A 22,593-nucleotide genomic window follows, 5' to 3' on the forward strand; every position below is an offset into this window, starting at 1 on the left:
ACTATTAACTCTGTTTACCTTCCGTTAAAATATAAGCATTGCTTGACAAATATTTTACCTCACGTGATCTAGGAACATTTCTTCCCTAATTTTCAAGCCATGTCAATCAGAATCTCACTAGTCAACAAACTCGTCGCCACCATGCAAACTACAAGATTTAATCAAAATCCAATATGAATAACTCCAAACATCACTCAAAGAGATAACCATATACAAATAGCAAAAACGGGGGAAAATCAGAATGCTATATCACTGCAATTGGAATACTACCATGAATTAGTGGTCACCCATGACATAAGAATCACCATTTTATAATAAGCCCTCTCACAAGAAGACTGAACAGTGAACACACCGTCAAAACCTCTCACGCGAAGTCTATATACTAAATATGGTGTCATGGTGATAATCATGTTTCAAAAGTGTAGACAACATTTTCTCTTTCCCTTTATCTGATATGCTTTTCCTATTTTGTTTTTGTTCAATGGTGTTGTTTAACGTTCTGGCCAACGGTGTTAGTTGTGGAGGGGGCGTCAATGTAATTTTCTCTAAATTTAATTACTATTTTGGAAGTGGAGTACTTGGTTATGCTTCTTTAGGTTTGAATGTCATGTATTCAATTATAGATTGACTCCAAGAGTAAGTATTTGTGGTTACTCCATTTCATAACCATTGATTCAATTTTAAAACCAATAGTTCCAAATATACTTTAATTATGGCAAACAAATCCACTTTGAAAAACTTCTTCATCCCCAACACATTTTTGATTGCGATTGGAAAAATCTAGGGTTTAAACTATCATGAAAGTAATTTATTTCATCAATATCAGTTTTTTTTACAAATATTTCATTAATATCATTTGTTTAGTTATTTTTGAAAAATGAAATAGATTTGTTCTGCCAAGGTTCAACATACTAAATAATACTCCATTTGTCCCAAATTATAAGAATTGTACCTTAAAAGAAACAACAACAATATACAAAATTGTACCTAAAAAGAAACAACAAAAGAAATAAAAATTGATAGTAGCTATTTATGAAAGTCGAACCTGGCGATCCTTCAAATACTCAAATTCATCCATAACAGCCTTTGAGCTAGACTGATTTGCAGTGTCCTTTTTAATGTAAATAAAGTGTGTTTCCTTTCCTTTACCCAATTTATTTACTAATAAATTAAGACTATTTCAGCAGTTGTGAATTTCGCTTTTAAAAATAAAGTTAAAAAATGATAAATTATGTGAAATAAAATAAAAAATATATATAAAAATACCACAAAAATTCTAAAAATGAAATATAACTAATGCAAATTTTTCCGGATTTTTCTGAGAATATGAAAAAAAATTAAAATTTAGGGGCAGAGTCTCATAAGTCGCTGTAGTACATTCTGATGGAAGTTTGGTTTTAGAGGGGCAGAGTCCCGTAAGAAGTCCATTCTCAGGGAGTCTTGATCCTTGATTTTTTTTCTTCTGATTTTTTGGGAATGTTTCGGAACAATCTGATCAAGTAGACCGATCGAAAGTTGGATTTTCGACTGAGAACAACTAACAATAACCTAAAACAGAAGGAAGAGAGTTGGGAAAATTAATATGGTCCTTAAACTATCTATCCATGATACAAACTCAGAATTTGTGTTGATACAATTCGGGTTATATAATCCAAACTATTTTTCCCTTGAATAAAGGGTGTTTGGATCTATAATCCAAAAAAATCATGGAACACACCCTATTTTTTGGAGTGCTCGGATTATAAAATCTGAATTGGTGAAAAACTCATTTTCCCAAAACAAAAGGAAAACTTAATTCATATTATAAAATCCGAAAATCACACAATTACTTTCGTAAAAAAAATAGGTCGTACGAGAAATTAGTAGGTTGGAAAAGTAATAGTCATAAATTAATAATATGACAATAATGGGATGGACAGTAGGATTATATGATATATGTTTTGAACAATAGTAATAGATTAAAAATATGTTGTTTTTGTCGTCATATTTTCTTTGTTCAATAAAAAAACAATACTATTTTTTTGGGTGTTAATTCTTTAACTTTTGGGAGATGGGATCAAATAATCCAAAGTTCGACCAAAAGTAACCAAAGTTGGACAAAAGATTATTCCACCTAAAATCATACATGGGGTAGCGAAATATATATTCCTAAGGGTAGATGAATATAAAAATATATCAACTCATTCAATAATTTTTTTTTTGGGTAGCCATAGCTTCTCCTCTTATATACAAGCATTCACCACTATATGCAGTCAAGCGCCCACACACAAAAAAACACACACACTTTTTTTTTATGGTTACAAGAGAGAAAAAAAAGAAAGAACGAAAGTAATTACGTCTTAATAAAGGACACTCCTACATCATTATCTAGAAGTCCTAAAGAGAGACAAGGTATCAGAGTTTGCACAATGCCACCATAGCCTGCTTGACCGGAGTTCGTTAATGCACTACCATCAACATTTAGGACCAAGGTATCATTGTAGCCATGATGCCAATTCAAAATAAAATTGTCACCTGATCCAATGGACCACACCCACATTAGAAAAAAGCAACCACACAAGTGAGAGATACACCATATTTTTATCCAAAACCTTAAGATAATGAGTTTATGAGTCCTCTCATTTTGAATGTGCTCAACCTTCACTTTTCTAACCGATGCATGACTTCTAACTCAGTTTCTATAATTGGATGCATTTGAAAGTCATTTTTTGAAAATCAGTGGGATCAAATTTCTGATCATTGTTTCAAAATTGAACCTGCCCGAATAAATTGCTAAAAGAAATATTAATATTTTTTATTAATATTTATATAATAATTTTTCTAAGCAATACTTAATGGTTTAATAATCTATATACTTAATACAATTCGTATGATTCAAATTTAATCAATCATATTGTAACAATAATTTCTAATATATTTTATACCATACATTTTTTTTTAAGAAGAAATTATATTATACTTTCTACCAACCTTTTTATTTATCGACTTTGTGTAATGTTAATAAAAAAATTTACATGTATTTTGGATATAAAGAAAACGACCTTCTCTCTAAGCCAGATTTGCGCATATATTATTTATGTGCTCAACCTCTCATTTATATAAAGAAGAAAATACAAGACCGCTCCAAATTTGAGTTAAAAAAAAAAATCAGTAATTTTTAAACTTGCAAGGGAGCACATATAGTAGTTATTAAATACTCATTATTTTTTAAATTTTTTGAGGATTTACTTAATCATACTATATCCCAGAAAATAAAAATAATAAAAGTTGACACCATTTCATGACAATTTCTATTTATTCCAACGGACACAACTTTTCGACTAAAAAAATATGACCGTTTTATGTTCAAAATTTAGCCTATAAAAGATATACAAAACCAAACCAAATGCACACATTTGTGAACTCTCCAAAATCTCTTTCTCTTGCTTTTTGATTTGTTCCAGCTACATGCAAAAATCTAAGAGATGGAAAGCCTTGTGTGTTGAAATTTTGCCACAATTGCCTCAAGACTAGGTTTGGTTCACCCTTTCTTTATTACTTTTAAATTTGATTTTTAGTATTATTCTATTCTTACTGTATTCTTGTAATTTTGTGTTGAGTTTAGATATGGGGAAAAGATAGAAGAGTTATATATTTTGAATGACTGGGTGTGCCCAAGGCGTCGAGGCATTTGCAACTGCAGTGTTTGCAGGTGAGTTCTTGTTTGAGTATTTGTCGTTTTCCTTTTGTACCATTTTGTGTGTTGTTTCTGAAATTTGAGTGCCCTTGTAGGAAAAATAATGATCAAGAACCTACAGATCAATCTGGGCAAACTGAGAAGCGAAAATCCCAAGGTGAAAATAAAGGTTTCCAAACATATCCTAAGAAAACCAAAAAAGCGAGACGGGAAGAGTTGCAGGAAGTATGTAATGACAGCAACGTTGAGTGGAAAAGAAATCCAAATGATAAATTGAAAACAAAAGTAGACGGCTTCTTCACCCCACGCCAGCCACACTCACTGATGTAGAATTTTTCTATCAATCAAAAGTAAGTATTTTTGTGTATATCGTCTCCACAGGGACTAGCGCGATATTCAAACCATTCAACAATCAATATTGTTCTAAGTGTATGGATTTAAAATGTGTGTTTGTGTAAAACTATATAAACTATTTGACATAAAATAAATAGAGAAGAGATAGGGTCATTTCGCTTGCAGTTAGAGATATCAACCAAGCGTAACAGCTGCAATCTCTCGATCGATTAACAAACTCTAGCTTTATAACCAATATTATCACAATCATTTCTACAATATCCTTCGTGTCCAAAGCGATATCATTATTTCTAAGTTATCGTTTAAACATTCGTGTCCAAATCCCTTAAAAGATAACGAAGTCGATCGGATAACTTAATCGATCGTGTCCAACCTGACTAAATATCCGAAAGCATTAAGTTCTTGATTAAAAGTGATTATCAAAGATTTACAAACTTGTCAAGAGTGATATAACTTAAGATAGATTGTTATTCTAGTTCTAGATTCAAGAGTTCGTGTCCAAATCATCTTGAATCTCTTTGAAAGCATTAAAAACAAGAATAACAACAATATTGAATTAATAAGCTAGAACCTTATATATTAAAATATCAAAAGATTACATAATAGCTTGTTTGATTACCTCAATACTACAAGAGTAGATGATAGCTACACATAGACATGTAAACTATGCAAAGGATGAAGAAGAGATGAAGATTCCATGTCAAGATCCTTCGTGTCCAAAGCGATCTTAAGTTGAATCTACTCATAACACCTTGCTTTGTGTTTCTCTAGAAATGTCATCTCTCCAAAAATGATGTTGCTGCCTCTGTTCCATGCCTACAAAACGTGAAGCACCTCTACAAGAAAAGAGCGCTGCTTCATCCTTTTATTCCCAAAACGTGATATCTTTGTGTGGTGCGGCTCTTCTCCTTTTTGTAACCTTGCTTGCTGCCTTCCTTTGGGTATTTCGGGTCACTCAAATCCAGTTGGGTAAAAGGCCCATTTGTGTTGCTTTTTCTAATTCACCAAACAATTGCTCACGTGTAGCCACTTATAAGAATTAAGACATGATTTTTTTCATTTTAACTACAATGTGCCACACTTAAGTAATAATAGGTAGTAATATATTAGTTGACTCAATAACTACAATGTGCCACACTTAAGTAATAATAGGTAGTAATATATTAGTTGACTCAATAAATAAGAAAATGACAATTTATTTAAAATGACTCTAAATTAAATACTAAATTAATAAAAATAGAATAAAAACTTAACTAAAAAGACTCTAAAAATGTGATACGACGGACTGTCATCACAACCCCAAACTTGAGTCATTCCTTGTCCTCAAGGAATCTACTTGCAAAATTGACAATCGACAGTAAAATAACAATTACCTAATCAAGCGATAATAACTAAAAGTTCATCTCCCGACTAGCTAAAAATGAGCCAGTTTGACTTGTTTACATCCACCAATTCACAACTCCACGCAACAATATGATAAGGGTTCACATAGTCGACATACAGGTCTACATATTACCATACGCTTGAAAAGTTTCTAAATGTCAATCAAAATCAATGTCATTACACACTTTGAGGTCTTTAAGGGTTATAATGGGGCTTAGGTAAATGTGGGATAATATTTGGATAAGTAGGCTACACAAAATTTGAGTTAGGCACTCCTACGGATTTGAAACACGGATTATTCCCTTATTCACCCTTGAAACAACAGTTGTAAAAGTACTAGAGATTATTTGTAACTATCGGGACAATCGAGTTTGAAATTACTCAGATTTTTCATTGTTTGTCCCTTTTTCTTTTCATTCTATTTTTCTCTCTGTTTTTTTTTTTGATATACAATTTTTGTGCATATTTTTCATGCTTTGTTCTTTGTTCTCTAGTACCCCACCCCAAACTTAGTTGGTTGCAAATTCCAGAAGCAACCCCAAACTTATTGTTTAGCAACACCCTACTTAGCCTAACTCAAATATAACATTTTGGGTTAAATCCTAAAAGTCTCTAGGCTAAATATGTAGTTTGTAACCGAACAAAAAGATCTAAACCTATCGGCTCAATTTTGCTTTCAAAAAGGATAATTTCAAATTAAATAAGGGTGGGCTTCAAAGGCTCACATGACCAAGCACTTTCGCCTCAGTGTGTAAATGACAAAGACCAATCAACAATAAAGAAACAATGCAAGTTCTAGAAATGTAGTTGCACGGAACACTCTATACAAGTAAATTGTAAAATAAAATTTGGCTATGAACCTTACAATGTTAGATTTATGGGAGTTGTGACTACCTATCACATATGCCGTACACTTCGCCTTTGAATTTCAAGTCACTACCTCCTTATGAACTTTTGCAATACCGCTTGACTACACAATTGTTACTAAACTGGAAAAAGTCAATAAACATGCAAATTCATCAATAATAAACAAGTTCAGATTCAATTACATAACAGGGGGTATACTGATTTATCCAAGTAAACAACACAACAATTAAAAGTTCAACTGACACAACTGACATCTAACAATTACGAGTTATTGAAAGAAAAAAAAAGAACTGATGTGGACTTTATTTTTTTTTTCATCTTTTCATTTTTATTATTATTTTTTTTACCAAAACGAAATACCTTCTTCCCCTTTTGTTCACAATATTCTTCCTTGTTAAGTAACCGTTCCTTTTTCTCTACAACAATCATCACTTCTTCAATCTGAAACGGATATAACTAACAAGAATTTTTTCTTTGTATACCAAAGAGGGGTCAGTGCAAACAACTATACAATAGCAAAAAATATTTACAAATAATATACAAATGCTCAAAACAATACAAATTGTCGTGATGATTAAAATATCTAAACGCCAGTCCCCGGCAACGGCGCCATTTTGATGTAGAATTTTTCTATCAATCAAAAGTAAGTATTTTTGTGTATATCGTCTCCACAGGGACTAGCGCGATATTCAAACCATTCAACAATCAATATTGTTCTAAGTGTATGGATTTAAAATGTGTGTTTGTGTAAAACTATATAAACTATTTGACATAAAATAAATAGAGAAGAGATAGGGTCATTTCGCTTGCAGTTAGAGATATCAACCAAGCGTAACAGCTGCAATCTCTCGATCGATTAACAAACTCTAGCTTTATAACCAATATTATCACAATCATTTCTACAATATCCTTCGTGTCCAAAGCGATATCATTATTTCTAAGTTATCGTTTAAACATTCGTGTCCAAATCCCTTAAAAGATAACAAAGTCGATCGGATAACTTAATCGATCGTGTCCAACCTGAATAAATATCCGAAAGCATTAAGTTCTTGATTAAAAGTGATTATCAAAGATTTACAAACTTGTCAAGAGTGATATAACTTAAGATAGATTGTTATTCTAGTTCTAGATTCAAGAGTTCGTGTCCAAATCATCTTGAATCTCTTTGAAAGCATTAAAAACAAGAATAACAACAATATTGAATTAATAAGCTAGAACCTTATATATTAAAATATCAAAAGATTACATAATAGCTTGTTTGATTACCTCAATACTACAAGAGTAGATGATAGCTACACATAGACATGTAAACTATGCAAAGGATGAAGAAGAGATGAAGATTCCATGTCAAGATCCTTCGTGTCCAAAGCGATCTTAAGTTGAATCTACTCATAACACCTTGCTTTGTGTTTCTCTAGAAATGTCATCTCTCCAAAAATGATGTTGCTGCCTCTGTTCCATGCCTACAAAACGTGAAGCACCTCTACAAGAAAAGAGCGCTGCTTCATCCTTTTATTCCCAAAACGTGATATCTTTGTGTGGTGCGGCTCTTCTCCTTTTTGTAACCTTGCTTGCTGCCTTCCTTTGGGTATTTCGGGTCACTCAAATCCAGTTGGGTAAAAGGCCCATTTGTGTTGCTTTTTCTAATTCACCAAACAATTGCTCACGTGTAGCCACTTATAAGAATTAAGACATGATTTTTTTCATTTTAACTACAATGTGCCACACTTAAGTAATAATAGGTAGTAATATATTAGTTGACTCAATAACTACAATGTGCCACACTTAAGTAATAATAGGTAGTAATATATTAGTTGACTCAATAAATAAGAAAATGACAATTTATTTAAAATGACTCTAAATTAAATACTAAATTAATAAAAATAGAATAAAAACTTAACTAAAACGACTCTAAAAATGTGATACGACGGACTGTCATCACAACCCCAAACTTGAGTCATTCCTTGTCCTCAAGGAATCTACTTGCAAAATTGACAATCGACAGTAAAATAACAATTACCTAATCAAGCGATAATAACTAAAAGTTCATCTCCCGACTAGCTAAAAATGAGCCAGTTTGACTTGTTTACATCCACCAATTCACAACTCCACGCAACAATATGATAAGGGTTCACATAGTCGACATACAGGTCTACATATTACCATACGCTTGAAAAGTTTCTAAATGTCAATAAAAATCAATGTCATTACACACTTTGAGGTCTTTAAGGGTTATAATGGGGCTTAGGTAAAGGTGGGATAATATTTGGATAAGTAGGCTACACAAAATTTGAGTTAGGCACTCCTACGGATTTGAAACACGGATTATTCCCTTATTCACCCTTGAAACAACAGTTGTAAAAGTACTAGAGATTATTTGTAACTATCGGGACAATCGAGTTTGAAATTACTCAGATTTTTCATTGTTTGTCCCTTTTTCTTTTCATTCTATTTTTCTCTCTGTTTTTTTTTTTGATATACAATTTTTGTGCATATTTTTCATGCTTTGTTCTTTGTTCTCTAGTACCCCACCCCAAATTTAGTTGGTTGCAAATTCCAGAAGCAACCCCAAACTTATTGTTTAGCAACACCCTACTTAGCCTAACTCAAATATAACATTTTGGGTTAAATCCTAAAAGTCTCTAGGCTAAATATGTAGTTTGTAACCGAACAAAAAGATCTAAACCTATCGGCTCAATTTTGCTTTCAAAAAGGATAATTTCAAATTAAATAAGGGTGGGCTTCAAAGGCTCACATGACCAAGCACTTTCGCCTCAGTGTGTAAATGACAAAGACCAATCAACAATAAAGAAACAATGCAAGTTCTAGAAATGTAGTTGCACGGAACACTCTATACAAGTAAATTGTAAAATAAAATTTGGCTATGAACCTTACAATGTTAGATTTATGGGAGTTGTGACTACCTATCACATATGCCGTACACTTCGCCTTTGAATTTCAAGTCACTACCTCCTTATGAACTTTTGCAATACCGCTTGACTACACAATTGTTACTAAACTGGAAAAAGTCAATAAACATGCAAATTCATCAATAATAAACAAGTTCAGATTCAATTACATAACAGGGGGTATACTGATTTATCCAAGTAAACAACACAACAATTAAAAGTTCAACTGACACAACTGACATCTAACAATTACGAGTTATTGAAAGAAAAAAAAAGAACTGATGTGGACTTTATTTTTTTTTTCATCTTTTCATTTTTATTATTATTTTTTTTACCAAAACGAAATACCTTCTTCCCCTTTTGTTCACAATATTCTTCCTTGTTAAGTAACCGTTCCTTTTTCGCTACAACAATCATCACTTCTTCAATCTGAAACGGATATAACTAACAAGAATTTTTTCTTTGTATACCAAAGAGGGGTCAGTGCAAACAACTATACAATAGCAAAAAATATTTACAAATAATATACAAATGCTCAAAACAATACAAATTGTCGTGATGATTAAAATATCTAAACGCCAGTCCCCGGCAACGGCGCCATTTTGATGTAGAATTTTTCTATCAATCAAAAGTAAGTATTTTTGTGTATATCGTCTCCACAGGGACTAGCGCGATATTCAAACCATTCAACAATCAATATTGTTCTAAGTGTATGGATTTAAAATGTGTGTTTGTGTAAAACTATATAAACTATTTGACATAAAATAAATAGAGAAGAGATAGGGTCATTTCGCTTGCAGTTAGAGATATCAACCAAGCGTAACAGCTGCAATCTCTCGATCGATTAACAAACTCTAGCTTTATAACCAATATTATCACAATCATTTCTACAATATCCTTCGTGTCCAAAGCGATATCATTATTTCTAAGTTATCGTTTAAACATTCGTGTCCAAATCCCTTAAAAGATAACAAAGTCGATCGGATAACTTAATCGATCGTGTCCAACCTGACTAAATATCCGAAAGCATTAAGTTCTTGATTAAAAGTGATTATCAAAGATTTACAAACTTGTCAAGAGTGATATAACTTAAGATAGATTGTTATTCTAGTTCTAGATTCAAGAGTTCGTGTCCAAATCATCTTGAATCTCTTTGAAAGCATTAAAAACAAGAATAACAACAATATTGAATTAATAAGCTAGAACCTTATATATTAAAATATCAAAAGATTACATAATAGCTTGTTTGATTACCTCAATACTACAAGAGTAGATGATAGCTACACATAGACATGTAAACTATGCAAAGGATGAAGAAGAGATGAAGATTCCATGTCAAGATCCTTCGTGTCCAAAGCGATCTTAAGTTGAATCTACTCATAACACCTTGCTTTGTGTTTCTCTAGAAATGTCATCTCTCCAAAAATGATGTTGCTGCCTCTGTTCCATGCCTACAAAACGTGAAGCACCTCTACAAGAAAAGAGCGCTGCTTCATCCTTTTATTCCCAAAACGTGATATCTTTGTGTGGTGCGGCTCTTCTCCTTTTTGTAACCTTGCTTGCTGCCTTCCTTTGGGTATTTCGGGTCACTCAAATCCAGTTGGGTAAAAGGCCCATTTGTGTTGCTTTTTCTAATTCACCAAACAATTGCTCACGTGTAGCCACTTATAAGAATTAAGACATGATTTTTTTCATTTTAACTACAATGTGCCACACTTAAGTAATAATAGGTAGTAATATATTAGTTGACTCAATAACTACAATGTGCCACACTTAAGTAATAATAGGTAGTAATATATTAGTTGACTCAATAAATAAGAAAATGACAATTTATTTAAAATGACTCTAAATTAAATACTAAATTAATAAAAATAGAATAAAAACTTAACTAAAAAGACTCTAAACATGTGATACGACGGACTGTCATCACTCACCGGCTGAGCAGCATCCAAATATGCCTGGAGGAAAGCTGAACCGTGGACTGTCGGTTATTGACAGCTGCCAATTGTTACAAGAAGGCATTAAATGATGACGAACTTTTCCAAGCAAGTCCTCTTGGTTGGTGTATTGAATGGCTTCTGTTAAATTTCTAATTCCTGATATACACTTAACTTGCTGCGCAAGTTTCCTTTGCAGACCTAGGGTTCTTATAGTGTTCCTACTTTAGGTTACAAAACCCTAGATAGGAATTAGTTAGAGTTTGTTAGATTCTCATTGCATTATATATAGAACTCTGTAACAAACTCATCACATTGATTCAATAATATTCATAGTTTTCTCTCTCTTTTCTCTTTTCTTCTTCCCCAAATTTCTGTTTTCATCATCTTCCACCAGTGGATCATCATCTTCCACCAGTGGAAATGGTGAAGTTTATGATGGTATCAGAGCTTCTCTAAGCTCTGTTGCGCATCGTTTTCTCCACTCTGATCTTCGTTCCAATTTCCTTTCGCTTCCCTATTTTCTTTCCTCTTCTTTTTCATCATGGTTCGTGGTAATGCAAATGGTGGCGTTAATTGCGGTCCTGTGGTTGCACCCGTTCAAGATCCGTCGCAACAACCTGGTAACGTGTATTACGGTCATCCTTCTGATGGACCTTCCTCTGTCGCCATTACACCAAAGCTTAGTCATTCAAACTACCATTCTTGGGCGCGTTCTATGCGTAGAGCTCTTGGAGGGAAGAACAAGTTTGATTTTGTGGATGGTTCAATCTCTGTTCCAACGGAGTTTGATCCGAATTTCAAAGCTTGGAATCGTTGCAATATGTTAGTTCATTCTTGGATTATGAATTCTGTTGAGGATTCAATTGCACAAAGCATCATTTTTCTGGAAAACGCCATTGATGTCTGGAACGAGCTCAAAGAACGTTTCTCCCAAGGTGATTTTATTTGTATCTCTGAATTACAATGTGAGATCTTCAGTTTGAAGCAAGATTCACGTTCTGTTACTGAATTTTTCACTGCTTTGAAAGTTTTATGGGAAGAACTTGAAGCTTATCTTCCTTCCCCTGTTTGTGCATGTCCTCATCGTTGCATCTGTGTCACTGGTGTGATGAATGCTAAACATCAACATGAGATCACGCGTTCCATTCGTTTTCTTACTGGTTTGAATGATTCATTTGATTTGGTTCGCTCTCAGATTCTATTGATGAATCCTTTACCAACTATAAATAAAATTTTCTCCATGGTTATGCAACATGAGAGGCAGTTTAGATTTTCACTTCCTGTTGATGAGTCAAAAATCTTAGTAAATTCAGTGGGTAAATCACAAGGAAGAGGACGTGGTAATGGTAACTCTAATGGTAATTTTCCTGGTCAGAAGCGTTCTTGTTCTTTTTGTGGAAGGGAAAACCACACTGTTGATACTTGCTATAGGAAACATGGTTTTCCTCCAAACTATGGCAAGAAGAATTCTGCAATGATCAATAACTCTTCTCTGGAGATCAATGAAGAAAGGGAAGATTTGGAAGAATCAAAGAGTTGCAAAGAACCTAGCAACTCAGAACCATCTTTTGGTATCACTAAGGAGCAATATGAGCAACTTGTCAATCTTCTTCAGTCTCATCAAGCTTCCACAAGCAAGGTGAATCATGTGACTTCAGGTATAACTAGAATCTCATACTCTTTGAATCATTCAAGTTTTGGAACTTGGATTGTTGACTCTAGTGCTAGTGACCATATATGCTCCTCTATCAAATTTTTTGATTCATATGCATCTATTATACCTGTGCACATCAAGCTACCAAATGGTAATATGGCAATAGCAAAGTTCTCTGGTTAAGTCACTTTTTCACCAGGACTTGTTGCTAAAAATGTACTATATGTTGCAGAATTCAAGTTAAATTTGTTATCTGTCCTTAAACTATGCATGGATAATAATTGCATAGTGACTTTTGATAATGATAAATGTTTTATACAGGACAAGAGCAATTTGAGGATGACTGGTTTGGGTGAATTGATTGAAGGATTGTACTTTCTCAACCTTAACCCACAAGTTCATCAACCTGTTATAGATTCATCTCAAGCCAGCTTTTCCACCACTTTCCTACCTCAAGAAGCCCTGTGGCACTTTAGACTAGGGCATTTGTCTAATGATAGGTTGCTTAGCATGCAACAATCTTTTCCTTGTATTAAAGTTAATAGTCATTCTGTATGTGATATCTGTCATTACTCTAGACATAAAAAGCTTCCTTTCAAGCTCAGTGTAAATAAAGCTCAGTGTAAATATGGGGTCCTGTTTCTATTAGTTCAATTCATGGTCATAAGTATTTCATTACTGCACTTGATGATTATAGTCGTTTCACATGGATCATGTTGTGTAAAACAAAATCTCAAGTTTCAAAATGTGTTCAAACTTTTATTCTTAACATAGAAACTCAATTTGACTGCAAAGTTAAAACTGTCAGAACTGATAATGGTCCAGAGTTTCTCATGCCTGAGTTTTATTCTTCCAAAGGCATAGAACATCAAACTAGTTGTGTTGAAACTCCCCAACAAAATGGGAGAGTAGAAAGAAAACATCAACATATCTTAAATGTTGCTAGAGCCTTGCTTTTTCAATCAAAACTCCCTAAAATTTTCTGGTCATACTCAGTTTTGCATGCCATTTACATCATTAACCGTATTCCAACTCCCTTATTGCAAAACAAGTCCCCTTACTTTCTTAGATATGGTCATGATCCAGATTTAAATGTTTTCAAAGTGTTTGGTTGTCTCTGTTATGCTTCAACCTTACATAATCATAGAACAAAATTTGATTCTAGAGCTCAAAAATGTGTTTTCTTAGGTTACAAGCAAGGTATTAAAGGTGCTGTTTTATATGATTTGAATCATAGAACCATTCTTGCTTCTAGAAATGTAACCTATCATGAACACATCTTACCTTATTCCTCTCCTAATCAACTGTTTCAGTGGCAATATCATTCAAATCACCCCATTACAGATGCCACTGAACAAGCTTCATCTCAGATTGAACCAACTAACCAAAACCAACCTGAAACCAATAAAGAACCTGACCCAAACCTTTATGAGCCAGATGTACACATAGATAACAACACTGCAGTTCAAAACCCAACACAAATTGAACCTGAACCACAACAGTTGAATATTAGAAAATCAACTAGAATCCCACATAAACCTAACCACCTTTCAGACTATGTGTGCAATTCTTCAAGTAATTCAACCAATCAGGCTTCTTCAGGTATACTCTATCCTCTTAAGCATTATCATTCACTCAACAATATTTCTGCTTCCCACCAGAAATTTGCTTTGGCTATTACTGATGCTTCTGAACCAGCTAGTTACAATGAAGCCAGTAAGCAAGAGTGTTGGGTGAAGGCTATGAATTCTGAACTTAGTGCTTTAAATCAGAACAAAACTTGGATTTTTGTTGATACTCCACCAAATATAAAGCCCATAGGGAGCAAATGGGTTTATAAGATAAAGCACAAGTCAGATGGGACTATTGAGAGATATAAGGCAAGATTGGTTGCTAAGGGCTATACTCAAGTTGAAGGGCTTGACTTCTTTGATACTTTCTCACCTGTAGCCAAGATAACAACTGTGAGAACTTTACTTGCCTTAGCATCCATAAATTCATGGCACCTGCATCAGTTGGATGTAAACAATGCATTCCTCCATGGAGATTTAAATGAAAATGTTTACATGTCAGTTCCTCAAGGTGTTCATAGTCCCAAGCCTAATCAAGTCTGTAAACTGTTAAAGTCTCTATATGGTTTGAAGCAAGCCAGTAGAAAATGGTATGAGAAGCTAACTGGTTTTCTGCTTCATCAAGGGTACAAACAGTCTGCATCAGATCATTCATTGTTCATTCTACATAATGATGCATGTTTTACTGCTTTATTAGTCTATGTGGATGATGTCATATTAGCTGGAAATTCCATGATGGAGATAGATAGGATCAAAACTGAACTTGATACCGAGTTTAAGATTAAGGATCTTGGAAAATTGAAATATTTTTTAGGCATTGAAGTTGCTCATTCCAAGACAGGTATAAGCATATGTCAGAGGAAATATTGTCTTGACCTATTAAAAGATACTGGGTTACTTGGTGCCAAACCTGCTATAACTCCTCTTGATCCTTCTATCAAGCTTCATCAAGATAGTTCACCACCTCATGATGACATTCTCAGTTATAGGAGACTTGTGGGAAAACTGCTGTACCTTACAACTACTAGACCTGATATAGCTTTTGTGGTTCAACAATTGAGTCAATTTCTCAATGCTCCAACTATTACTCATTATGATACTGCATGCAGAGTAGTAAAATACCTCAAAGGGAACCCTGGCCAAGGTTTACTATTCAGAAGAGATTCCAAACTTCAGTTACTTGGGTTTACTGATGCAGATTGGGCAGGTTGTGTAGACAGTAGAAGGTCCACATCAGGTTACTGTTTCTTTCTTGGTTCCTCTTTAATCTCATGGAGAGCAAAGAAACAACATACAGTTGCAAGGAGTTCATCAGAGGCAGAATATAGAGCTCTTTCTTTTGCAAGTTGTGAATTACAGTGGCTTTTCTATTTGCTGCAAGACTTAAAAATTAAATGTGACAAGCTCCCAGCTCTCTATTGTGACAATCAAAGCGCCATACACATAGCCAAGAATCCAGTATTCCATGAGAGAACAAAGCATTTGGAGATAGATTGCCATTTTGTCAGAGAAAAGCTTCAACAAAACATCTTCAAGTTGCTTCCTGTCAAGTCTCATTCACAGCTTGCAGACTTCTTCACCAAACCCCTACCATCTAAGAGCTTTCATTCATTTTTGCCCAAGCTTAACATGATTGATTTATACCATGCTAAGCTTGAGGGGGGATGTTAAATTTCTAATTCCTGATATACACTTAACTTGCTGCGCAAATTTCCTTTGCAGACCTAGGGTTCTTATAGTGTTCCTACTTTAGGTTACAAAACCCTAGATAGGAATTAGTTAGAGTTTGTTAGATTCTCATTTTGCATTATATATAGAACTCTGTAACAAACTCATCACATTGATTCAATAATATTCATAGTTTTCTCTCTCTTTTCTCTTTTCTTCTTCCCCAAATTTCTGTTTTCATCATCTTCCACCAGTGGATCATCATCTTCCACCAGTGGAAATGGTGAAGTTTATGAGCTTCAGGCATATTTTCTTGTTCTTGACGACATTATGGATAACTCCCATACACGTCGTGGTCTGCCATGTTGGTTTAGAGTACCCAAGGTTGGAATGATTGCTGCGAATGGTGGAGTTCTACTAAGAAACCATATTCTGCGTATCCTTAGGAAACAGTTCAAGGGAAAGCCGTATTACGTTGAACTTCTTGATTTGTTCAATGAGGTTGAGTTTCAAACTGCTGCAGGACAGATGATAGATTTGATCACCACACTGGAAGGAGAAAAAGACCTGTCCAAATGCACCTTATCACTGCATCGGCGTATTGTTTAGGACAAGACTTCCTATTATTCATTTTACCTTCCAGTTGCATGTGCATTACTAATGCGTTGGTAAAAATCTGGATAACCATGTTGATGTAAAGAACATTTTTGTTGAGATGGGAACATATTTGGATTGTACAAATCTGCCTATTATTCAATCAAGTTCAGGATGATTATATGGATTACTTTGGTGATCCTAAAACAATTGGAAAGATAGGCACAGATATTGAAGACTTTAAGTGCTTTTGGTTAGTTGTGAAAGCATTGGAACTTTGCAATAGTCAAGACCCTCTATAAGAACACCGTAAATTACCATATGGACATAGAACAACTTCAAAAAGTCAGAAATTATGCTGGAAGGAAGGACCTGTGATGATTATATTTTACTTCTAATACTGTTGTGTAAAATGCGTCAAACACTATGATCATATTAATTCTAATACTGGTGAGAATAGTCCATATTTCCCTTTTATGATATTTATAGTTTAAACTCTCTACTTGCTACTACTGCAATTAAATTCAAAGATCTCAGTCTCTCTACTTGTTGATTTGGAAATCATTAAGTTAGAATTTGAAAGCCTTTTGTATTAACCGTGTGATCATATTAATTCCTCGTGTATAAAGATGATTTTTGAATTATTCTTCTACATTTTGGGCTACTGAAGCTGTTGAATCACCTGAGTAACAAATATAATGATTGTTTGAGCTAACAAATTGCTCTTTAATGATTGTTTGGACGATTACAAAATTTAAGTGTAGGGATTATTGTTATCGTAAGTTGCTGGTAGTTCATTTTGTTACTAAACAAAAGCATAATGTCAATGCCATGGTGCAAAAGCTACTTTCTGTGACTACGTATATTGTAACAATTACGTGTATTTTACGATCATTGACACATAAACAGAATTTGTTCCGTGAAGAGAACACATTAGTTGTTGAGTTCCAAATCAACCTTTTGACTCTGATAGTATCTAATCCGAGAATTGATTGAGTTTATTCCACTTGGCTTTTTATTTATTTGTTGTTTCATTTTTGAAGGGAGAGATGGATTTATTTTTGATAACTTTGCTGTAGGTCTCCATCGCTAACCGGTAGCAATGGAAACAATTCATGGTCCAAAGTTATGGAGGATATAATATCTAAGTCAAATCTTGTTCTAAAAGAATTTCCCATGAATTGCATATCTTTAATATCTTTTTGTCTTTTTTCTTCTTCCTTTGTCTTATCAATAATAGTCTGTATCTTGTTTAAGGTAGTCTGGAACTTATTTAACATGTTTAGGAATAACATATTGAGTTCTAGAACGTTGTTTTTCATTGTTAAAAGATTGGTTTCTATGTTTTATAGATGACACAAGGTAGTTTTTTGTTTGTTTTTGGATTCTTGCAATTGTAAACTATCACATGTTGTTCATATTTTGTCACACATGTTATCTACAGGAAAAAAGTCTTACGATGAAGTTGTGGGATGAAATGGAAAAAGCTGGTAGCTCAAATGGGGCTAGCCTTTCAATCTCGGAACCCAATCATGAACTTCTTTTGAAGATGAAAAGTGAAGCAGCTAAAGCTCATACCGAGTTTCTTGAGACAAAGAGCGCAATTCGTAAACGTATGCTCTGAAGTTTGAGTCTTTTTATATGTTCCGGCATTCAGTCAACTTCATGCTTAAAAATTTTCAACCCTATTCTCTCAATAATATTTAGGTCATCGTGTTTAACAAAAAAGAATCTAAGTTGTCAAATAATAAATAGCATGGCTTAGGTAGATAGGCTAATATCTGCAAATATCACAAACATTATTTGTCAATATTTCATATAAGCAGCATAGACTCGAACAAATAGAATTGAATGATAAATTGATCTTCAATGCCATTATCATTTTACATCTTGTTTATATTTCCAAAAAATTTCCTTTACTTACTCAAATCGTATAATTATAATCTGATTAAATGCAGTTGGTTTAAATTCACTAATTTTTAATGAAAAATGTGATTGTTGCATGAGAACTGGCGATTTTATTATCCAAACTAAACTTAATTTGGTAAGCAAACATATGCATTTAATGTTTGTGCCATACAGATATAACATTAAAGCTCTACGATGCTCCTATTTCTGCCAATGAAAAATGGTTTTTTATGCTTTTGAGAACAAGGATGAGCTTGATATGTACACTTCTTCAAGGTTAGCCCTTCTATTTAATTAGTAACTTGTTACCAAAGTTGGTAAGAGTGTGAAATGGTCTTTTTTACAATAGATATATATTTCCTCACCTAGCGGTGCCAGCACCTCAATAAATGTGACTAATCAAGTATATTTATAGGGCTAAAAGAAAGCAGCGATGCAGATATAAAAAAGAATTCAAAATCATAGTTACGATAAAGCAGGCAATTGAAGAGGTTGACAAGCTCCGGAAGCAGATTCCAGCATTACAAACTGGAAAGAGTTTCAGAAACGCTTTTATGATAATTCAATTGCAACCATTTTAGCTCCGCATTTCTGATGTTAAAATCAATTTTAGTAATAAAAAAACAGAAAATGAGAAAAATTCTTACAAGACTAACTGATGAGGAGAACTTCAATTTTTTTTTCTTCTAATGGCTGGACTTTTTGCCTGACCAAAGTGCCACAACATATCTGTGAGTGCATTATAAAAGGCGGATGCAGTTGAAGAATCGATAAGCATCATTTCATCGAATAGAGTTTGGGCCTGGAACCATACTTGTTTTCTATAACCCATCAACAGTACATGTGTTACACCATACACCTGGTTATCAAACAAGCGGAGCGCGTCTAACAGCTTTGAACCACATCCTCAAATGAATTGCAACGACCGCATCATTTTATAGGATTTGAGACCAGTTACATATTCAAGCGAGAATGTCAACGTTCACATTAAAAAAAGATGTTTAATTGAAGTTAATAAAAATAAATATTTTCAAAGTATTTACCTGCAAGCATTCAAAATGGATGAAAATGTTACAACATTTGGTTTAATGTGCAGCTCATATATTTTCTGGAAGAGCCACAATATGTAGTGATGGTCTTGTCGTCCCCTCCTATCTTTCTTTGTGTCACCGGCTTTTTCAGCAGCAAGTTGCTCGAACATCTTCAAGATCCGGTCATCCCCGGTCTTATTCTGAAAAGCATCATCGGTAAGCATAGAAGACGATTATTCACTCGGATGAAAAATGTAAGCAGATTCCAGCATTACAAAATCTGGGAAGTTAAAGGCTGTTCATGGAGGGATAGTGCTTTTGTGGCACAGATTGTGTTGACTTCCACTGTGTTGACAATACTGATGCGCTTTAAAACGCTGCCACATGGTTATGTGTGTATTGCAAGGATGTTCATGATTTAGTGAGGTAACCTGTGTGTGAGGTTATAGCATACATTTTGATTTTTGTATAAAATCATGTGACATATCAAATGGGAAATTTGTGAATATTATTGGTTATTTATTATGAGCGGCAAATGCGATTCTTTTTTTAGCGACTGCTATATCTTGTAGGAATATATTTATTCTGAGCACTCCGTATCATTTACGAATATATATTTATTATGAGGAAAATGCGATTTGGTGCGAGAGAAAAATTCGTCGGAATTGAGCGAATGACTTGGCAGGTTCAAAATATTCGGCTCTATCACCTTGACCCCACAAAACATTAACTTTTTATTTTTGCGCAAACCCACAAAACATTAACTATACTCCCTTTCTCCTTATAGTTATATTATTCACATTTCTTAAGAATTTTATTTTTTAGCAAATTTTTTTAAAAAAATCATTAATGTAATTAATGTGTCTGTTTTGTGTGTTAATATTATCAAATTGTTCTTTGTTTGTATATGTATTAAATTTGTCTTTTCATGTTCCAAGACAAGTTAGTAGTACTTAATTAAGGGTATATTTAGTAAAAAAATAATAAATGGATCTAGTAATTTGAAAATGAGTTTATATTTAAGAATAATTTTTTAGTTAAATGTGTGTTTATATATAGAGACGGAGGGAGTAATTTGTATGCATAAAATTATTTTACACATCATTTGATGCATGTATAAAATTATTTTACACATGCACAAAAAAATATGATTTATGTGTAAAATAAATATACACCGGCACAATATAAAATTTGATAAATATTTTTTTATTTTAATAAAGTGATAGTTAATTTATTGATTAATAAAGCAAATAATATATACACTTCAACTTGCGTATGTTCCGTAGAAGTATTTAATCTCTTCGGTCACATTTATAAACAACTTTTACTTTTTTAAGTTCATTAAATAACCAATGTATCTAAAAAATCAAAAATTGCTTATAAATGTGACTAGAGAGAATATATAGGTGTATTTCTATTTGCTTAAGGTTATGGTGGGAATACTATTTTGACCATTCTGATTTTATTTTACTTTTTAAAAAAAATTACTTTGTAATTAAGCATATGGTTTTTTCTTAAAAAAAATTGATTTTTTTAAGGAAGTATAAAATTAAAATTGGTCATTTTCTAAGGAAGGTTGGTTTTGCACGTAAATTACTAGTTCGCGTGTTTTGTGCGAAATAACGTTCGCACCATATAGCACAATTCTTATTATGAGCTCTTCATATCCATTTTATTTTTGTCCAAAAGACTTAAGGAAGTGAGGGAAAAGTTAAGCTCCCTTATGATTAAATATCATTCTGATAAAACTAATCCACAAAAGCCAGCGCCAAAATGAAATTTAAAAGTCGTAACATGAACATAGGACTTAAGTTTTTAGTACTATTTTATAGAAATGTCAGAGTGAATTCAGTTAAGAAGAAATCATTTGAGTTTTATTAGTGTAGGAATCAAATTGTTGACTAATTATTGTGATGCATTAGGGAAAACCATGTTAAATTTGTTAGTGTCAAAATCATGTGGACAGAACCTCTTCTTTGGAGAAGGTTTTCTTTTTGAAAGGATCTTTGAAAGTGAAGGTTGAAATCAATAAAAAACTTTAGTTAGTTATTTTATAGTTATTATTGGCGAGTTCTTATATATGCGTTTTTTTTACAGTTATTTTATACATCTCTCTGAAATTGTGTATTCTCTCTTGGGAGAATTTTCGTATAAATACAATATAAATGACACCTTAAGAAGGCTGTGAATGTGAATGCAGATGTTAATGATAATAGGTAGCTGAAATACACATCGTAATGTATTCGTGAAGAAAAAAAATCGCTGAACATATCATTTTCCTTTCAATAAAAGGGTTAGCATTGGCCATACAAGTAAACAGGATTTAAAAAAAAAAAACTTATTTCAATTTTTTTTTTTTTGGTACAAAAGAGGGCCAAAGGCCCAGCAGAAAACTAAACAACTAATTGAACATGCCTAGGAAAACAAGTCCCGGAAAGATCATCAAAAAGAAACCTACGGAGCTCACTAGGTGGAGACTCCAATCTAGTAACAACAAAAGAGTCTAAAGAAAGGCTATAGGTCGCCAACCAATCTGCACAACGATTACCCTCCCTCCAAGTATGACGAAACTGGACATGCCAATCTAAAGCCAAAAGGTTACGAATACGCAGCACCAACGTGGGAATGGCTCCACTAAAGTTACAACTACCAGTAACCATATCAATAAGAGTTTTAGAGTCGTTTTCCACAATGAGCTGTGGAATCTGTTCTCGCCAAGCCATATCCAAACCAAGGTACATTCCCCACAATTCAGCATGAAGCGCGTCACACACTCCAACCTTTTTAATGTAGCCTTTTAACCATCTTCCATCTGAGCTGCGAAAAAGGCCACCACACCCTGAATTTTCTCCACCACCTTTGCAAGCACCATCACTATTGAGTTTTATCCAACCTTCAGGGGGTTTATCCCAACCCACGTAGATCGTCTCTTTCCGCTGAAGATTGCGATGAGGCGGAAAGGTTGAACAAAGGTCTATCTGTCTAGTAAAGTCTTGGATCACCATGACAGGGTTGTTTGGCAGGTGAAAATCATTTTC

The 22,593-nt window shown here is 33.6% G+C and overlaps 2 long non-coding RNA genes and 1 pseudogene across 2 annotated transcripts; 2 read left to right on the forward strand and 1 right to left on the reverse strand.

Annotated features, from left to right (window-relative positions):
* Positions 1-3,998: 3,998 nt before the first annotated feature.
* Positions 3,999-7,804, forward strand: LOC146913029 (uncharacterized). Its single transcript, XR_015013247.1, has 2 exons — positions 3,999-5,125; positions 5,183-7,804. It is a non-coding gene; the product is annotated as an uncharacterized LOC146913029 (long non-coding RNA).
* Positions 7,805-8,841: 1,037 nt separating this feature from the next.
* On the reverse strand, positions 8,842-10,707 carry LOC146913030 (uncharacterized). The gene is made up of 2 exons (XR_015013248.1): positions 9,538-10,707; positions 8,842-9,299 (listed from the first exon to the last, which is right to left on the reverse strand). It is a non-coding gene; the product is annotated as an uncharacterized LOC146913030 (long non-coding RNA).
* Positions 10,708-16,324: 5,617 nt separating this feature from the next.
* LOC146913031 (farnesyl pyrophosphate synthase 1 pseudogene) lies at positions 16,325-16,918 on the forward strand (annotated as a pseudogene).
* The last annotated feature ends 5,675 nt before the right edge of the window (positions 16,919-22,593 follow it).

Source organism: Medicago sativa, chromosome 6, assembly GCF_051527215.1.
Source record: "Medicago sativa cultivar Bolivia chromosome 6, Bolivia_mono, whole genome shotgun sequence".
NCBI classification, from domain to species: Eukaryota; Viridiplantae; Streptophyta; class Magnoliopsida; order Fabales; family Fabaceae; genus Medicago; species Medicago sativa.